This window comes from Chlorocebus sabaeus, chromosome 16, assembly GCF_047675955.1.
Source record: "Chlorocebus sabaeus isolate Y175 chromosome 16, mChlSab1.0.hap1, whole genome shotgun sequence".
Classification (NCBI taxonomy): domain Eukaryota; kingdom Metazoa; phylum Chordata; class Mammalia; order Primates; family Cercopithecidae; genus Chlorocebus; species Chlorocebus sabaeus.
Genome location: NC_132919.1, coordinates 11,838,984 through 11,845,723, shown reverse-complemented (window position 1 = coordinate 11,845,723; position 6,740 = coordinate 11,838,984).

Genomic DNA, 6,740 nt, shown 5'->3' with positions numbered 1-6,740 from the left:
TGTTGATTGCCAGTTAATTGTATTACTCCCTGTATTATCATCCTTCCCGCCCACATAAGTTTTGGCAACTAACATCTGTTTGTGTCCTGCAGTTTGATTTAATAGACAATTATTTATTTACACAATTTGAATGCCACTCACAATCAGTGCCAAAAACAGCACTTTGGAAGTTGTTAAAAAATCATATTTCCAGACTCTGCCTCTCGGATAATCTGATTCAGGAAAGAAGTCAAAATAATGTGGAATTAACATGCCCTCCAGGTGAGTCTGATCTGTAGCCCAGTTTAAGAAGCTCCCAGATCTAGAACAGGGAGATCTACACTTTTTTGATCAATCATTGTTTTCTAGTAAAAGTATTTTGAGACTATGTATCCCCTGTTTGTGTATGTATTTATTCATAAATAATATATACATGTATTATTTTCCCTACATGTTGTACATTATAAAACATATTCAAAACTGAAAGTTAAAAAGGCTATGGTAAAAATGGAAAAATAATATTTTAAAATATATATCCTATTTATTCAATAAAGTTCTCACCAAAAATATAATACACTTCATTATCTGAGCAAATCTTTAATACTCTGTGATACAGAGAGTTTTAAAGTTGGGTTCTAAATTCAGTTTATTTTTGACACTTAGTTATAATGGTTGTCAAAAGTGAAAAAAGAAACCTCCCAAACCTCCAAATGGATAAAGTACATCATTGGCAGCAGATACTAAAAATGATATTTGTTTTTCGATGCCATCTGCTAATTAAGCAAAAAATGTTTATGAAATGTGGCTACTAATTTCTATAGTCTCTGATGTGAGTCAGTAGCTCTTGCAAACTAATTGGAAGAGACATGGCATTTTTATAATTTTTACCAAGGGGCTTAAAGTGAAAAGCACAAAACTTTTTTTTTTTTTTTTTTTTTTTGAGATGGAGTCTCGCTCTGTGCCCCAGGCTGGAGTGCAGTGGCACAATCTTGGCTCACTGAAAGCTCCGTCTCCCAGGTTCACTCCATTCTCCTGCCTCAGCCTCCTGAGTAGCTGGACTACAGGCACCCGCCACCTCACCCGGCTAATTTTTTGTATTTTTAGTAGAGACGGGGTTTCACCGTGTTAGCCAGGATGGTCTCGATCTCCTGACCTTGTGATCCGCCCGCCTCGGCCTCCCAAAGTGCTGGGATTACAGGCGTGAGCCACCGTGCCCGGCCGCACAAAACTTTTTATATGGAATATTTTGCGTATTGATTTTCATATATCAGAACCTCCAAAGAGGCCACCAGTTTTCATTTGATTTGATGAAGTTTCATAAAGTACTTGATAGAATATGACTTTAAGTTTTGTTAAATTTTCTTCGTGTTCTGTATGTGTAATATATATGCATATATTAGTACCTGTGTATACTTATTATCGGTATATATAATCTGTATATATAAAAATTCTGTATCCATAACCTGCATAAATATACATACATCACACATACATGCATATATATTTATATATACTTATATATGGGTACAAATATATAGACACACATATTTATACTTAGTGTATGTATAAATATATATTTAAACATTTCAAATCGAATTTACACACTCAGTGTAAATACATACACATAAATATACATCTTGTTAAGGTGCCATTCAGTATAGTGATACAGATATAAAGCACTTTTTTTTTTTTTTTTGAGATGGAGTTTTGCTCTTGTTGCCCAGGCTAGAGTGCAATGGCACGATCTTGGCTCACTGCAACCTCCATCTCCGGGGTTCAAGCGATTCTCCTACCTCAGCCTCCCGAGTAGCTGGGATTATAGGCATGTGCCACCACACCTGGCTAATTTTTGTATTTTTAGTAGAGACGGGGTTTCTCCATGTTGGTCAGGCTGGTCTCAAACTCCCAACCTCAGGTGATCTACCCGCCTCAGCCTCCCAAAGTGCTGGGATTACAGGCTTGAGTCACTGTGCCCAGCCATAAATGCACATTTCTAATAGATTTCTTAATATTTGAAATTATTTTGCCTGACTTTGGTTAGATCTGATTCATTGGCATTATCATTACTTTCCAACGTATCTGCAAAAAGACTCAAGTTAGAGGTGTAGCTATGCTGTTTTATTGCTGTTTACATGTGCCTGCATTATTACTGTTCTCTTCAAATTGAGATTATTTTGCAAGAAACTTAAAACTAGGATCCCTTTTGCTAAGGTTAATTTAGTTAAAACTAGGTAATATAATCCATAAATCCACTGATTCCTGCACATATTAACTTGAATATGTCTCAATATGTTGAATAAGTGACAATGTAAGGACCTCACTTTTTTCTTTTTTGAGACAGAGTCTCGCTCTGTCGCCCAGGCTGGAGTGCAGTGGTGCAATCTCGGCTCACTGCAACCTCCATCTCCCGGGTTCAAGCGATTCTCCTGCCTCAGCCTCCCAAGTAGCTGGGATTACAGGCGTGTGCCACTGCACCTGGCTAATTTTTCCATTTTTATTATAGATGGGGTTTCACCATGTTGGTCAGGCTGGTCTCAAACTCCTGACCTTGTGATCCGCCTGCCTCGGCCTCCCAGAGTGCTGGAATTACAGGTGTGAGCCACTGCACCTGGTCCAGGACCTCACTTTTTTTTTTTTTTTTTTTTTTTTTGAGACTGAGTCTTGCTATGTCGCCAGCCTGGAGTGCAGTGGTGCGATCTCGGCTCACTGCAACCTCCGCCTCCCAGGTTCAAGCAATTCTCCTGCCTCAGCCTCCTGAGTAGCTGGGACTACAGGTGAGCGCCACCACGCCCAGCTAATTTTTTTTGTACTTTTAGGAGAGATGGGTTTTCACCATGTTGGCCAGAATGGTCTTGATCTCTTGACCTCGTGATCCGCCGGCCTCCACCTCCCAAAGTGCAGGGATTACAGGTGTGAGATCACCGCACTCGGCCTAGGACCTCACTTTTAACTGTCCATGGCGTGGGCCTCCTCACGTTCCCTTATGGCACCTTCTATATCCTGACTGAAGCCTGTTCAACATACGAGCAAACCAAGGAGCTGGCCAGTCCATTGTATTCAATACCAGTGAAGCTTAACTTCTTTATCATGTCTCCAGGCCCATGGATTTAAAAGTTCAAAGGGGTCTGCCTAAGTATGCAATGACTTTTTAAATTTAACTCCATCTGAGAAAAAATGCTCATACCTGCAAACACTTGCATACAGGGGAGTTAGTCATTGAAATCCTGAAGTCTCAGATAGAGAATATCTTGTCTAAAGACATTTTATGGCTTCAGGAAAAAATTTTATTTGGTGAGAGATGCATCAGGATTTATCCACCATATTTTTTTTTAAGGTATACACTCCAGGACTCACTCCAGGTTTGTGGCCCTGTGTGTCACTTGTAGGCACTATAGGAAGTCATTTCCCAGCCCCACCTGAACCTTCTTGAATAGTTTTATTATTATTATTATTATTTTTTGGAGACGGAATCTCACGCTGTCACCCGGGCTGGGGTGGAGTGGCACAATCTTGGCTCACTGCAACCTCCGCCTTCCCAGGTTCAAGCGATTCTCCTGCCTCAGCCTCCCGAGTAGCTGGGATTACAGGCGCCTGCCACCACGCCTGGCTAATTTTTTGTATTTTGAGTAGAGATGGAGTTTCACTATGTTGGCCAGGCTGGTCTTGAACACCTGACCTTGTGATCCACCCGCCTCGGCCTCCCAAAGTGCTGGGATTATAGGCGTGAGCCACTGCACCCGGCCTCTTGAACATCTTAAAGATCTCCTCCAGGACATCCCACATAAAACGTGACATATGTTAGTATTTCTCCTAACCAGAGAAAAGCAATTACCATCTTGTTTAATTCTCTGTTCTCTCAATAGTCCTTAAAAGACATGAATTAAATCACTCCTTGCTATATTGAAGTCAACAGGATACAAATTACATCTTGATGGCAAAGGGAGGGTGTTGGGAGTGGTTTCTGTTCTGGTCTCCCTTCCCTTTCTTGTCCATGTGGTCAGCCATTTCCACATGGCTTACACTGATATGCTCCACTGATGCCCAGGTTCCTTTCACCTTGAGTCAATCCAAATCTTTCTGCTCCTCGGTTCCAGAGAATGTTTGTTGAAATAGCTGATCCGGCTCACAACAATCTCACGCAATTTAACTTCAACCATATATTCATTTCAAGGTCTCACAGTATCTCCCATGATAGTTTGCCCAAACCTTATACAATTTCTTTGAACAGCTTGTCCTGTGAGCCCTACTTTATCCTGGGACAAATGCAGCAGAGAGAGGGCAGAGCATGGGATCTGCAGTCAGAAAAAGCAGAGTTTAAATTCAGCCTCAGTAACAATGTCTGCAGCTTTCAATTAGGCATTTACACACTCTGGATCTCGAATTTTTTTTTATCTCTACAATGGGAACAAAGATATTTGCCGTGTCTGACTCTCATCAATGTTAGACTATTTTTTCCCCTAATTAAAAAAGTTAATATCTTTTTTTTTTTTTTTTTTTTTTGAGACAGAGTCTTGCTGTCGCCAGGCTGGAGTGCAATGGCGCGATCTCACCTCACTACAACCTCCGCCTCCCGGGTTCAAGCAATTCTCCTGCCTCAGCCTCCTGAGTAGCTGGGACTACAGACACATGCCACCACGCCCAGGTAATTTTTGTGTTTTCAGTAGAGACGGGGTTTCACCACGTTGGCCAGGATGGTCTCGATCTCTTGACCTCATGATCCACCCACCTCTGCCTCCCAAAGTGCTGGGATTACAGGCGTGAGCCACCGTGCCCAGCCAAAAAGTTAGTGTCTTTTAGTCTGTAAGAAATAGACTTGATCCTGCAGTTTTATTTTGTTTTCTCCCTTCCATCCTTCATCCTTTCTTTCTTTCTTCTTTTTTTCCCCACATGGTTCTTTTGGTCTACAGCTTTTACCTTTTTTTAACCTCTTTGAACAACTCAGAATTTTTATTTTAAAATATCTTTCAGATTGCTCTATTATCTCTGAATTTTGGAGTGCATGTGCTTTCATTATTTTAGTAACTAGTGATTGTCATTTATAATAGAGTTTTAACATTTATTTTTAGTTTTAATTGATGAATAATAATTGTATATATTTATGGGGTATAATGTGATGTTTTGATGTAGGTATACATTGTAAAAGTTTAAATCAAGTTAATTAACATATTCATCACCTCACCTACTTATTTTTTATGGTGAGAACATTTAAAATCTATTCTTTTCGTGATTTTGAAATATACTTTTTTTTTTATTGTTTGTTTTTTTGTTTGTTTGTAGTGAGACAGTCTCTCTCTGTCGCCCAGGCTGGAGTGGGATGGCGCAATCTCAGCTCACTGCAAGCTCCGCCTCCCGGGTTCATGCCATTCTCCTGCCTCAGCCTCCGGAGTAGCTGGGACTACAGGCACCCACTACCACGCCTGGCTAATTTTTTTGTATTTTTAGTAGAGACGAGGTTTCACCATGTTCGCCAGGATGGTCTTGATCTCCTGACCTTGTGATCCGCCCGCCTCGGCCTTCCAAAGTGTTGGGATTACAGGCGTGAGCCACCACGCCCAGCCTGAAGTATACATTATTAACTACGTTTACCACACTGTGCAATAGATTGCTAAACTTACTCCTCTTGTTTAACTGGAACTTTTGTGCCCTTTGATCAACCCCTCTCCATTCCCCATTTTCTCTGTATGAGGAATTGCTTTTGGCGTGGCTTGTAACTTTTGACTTTAAGCTCCTCTTTAGTGGAGATTGTTTTCTGTGGGTGTTCCATGTGGCCTAGATTATGCGAGTACCCAGAAGCCTTGTAATTCAAAAATCAATTTCTACTCAAGAACATTTTTCAGTAATTGTCACTTTTTCTCCCCTTCCATACAAATTTTTCCTCCCTACTGGATCATTCTAATCAGTGTGTAAGCATGCTGTAAGATCTCCTAATTTGTCTCATTTTGCTATTTCTTTTTATAGCAAAACTTCTTGAATGACTTGTCTATATTTGCTGCTCTAATTCTTCTCTTCCTGTTCCTTATTGAACTTGTTCCATTCAGGATTTCTCTACTTCCAACCACTCTTAGTCAAGGTCACCAGTGATTTTATTCTGTTGCTCCAACAAATAGTCAATTCTTAATACTCATCTTACATTTGATCATGGCATTTGATTAGTTGATGATTCTTTCTTTCTTCCTTTCTTTCTTTCTGACAGAGTTTCGCTCTTGTTGCCCAGGCTAGAGTGTAATGGTGTGATCTAGGCTCACTGCAAACTCTCCCTCCCAGGCTCAAGCGATTATGTGTCTATGCCTTTTCCTAAGGTGCCAGTTTATATATTACAGGCGTGCACCCCCACACCCAGCTAATTTTGTATTTTCAGTAGAGATGGGGTTTCTCCATGTTGGTCAGGCTGGTCTCGAACTCCAGACCTCAGGTGATCCGCCTGCCTCGGCCTCCCAAAGTGCTGGGATTACAAGCATGAGCCACTGCGCCCGGCGATTCTCTCTTTCTTTGAACACTTTATGTAGTTGGTTTCCCAGATACCGCTCTCTGTTTTCCTTCTACCTCAGTGGCTCCTCAGTCTCTTTCTCCTTTGATAGATTTTTCTTATTACCCTGACCCTCTATGTTGGTGTGGTCCAGGGCTTGGTCTTTATACCTCTTCTCTTTATTGTCACTCATTGTCTCAGGGCTTAAACATTTATGGGTGGGCATGGTGGCTCACACCTGTAATCCCAGCACTTTGGGAGACTGAGGCAGGCGGATCACCTGAGGTCAGGAATT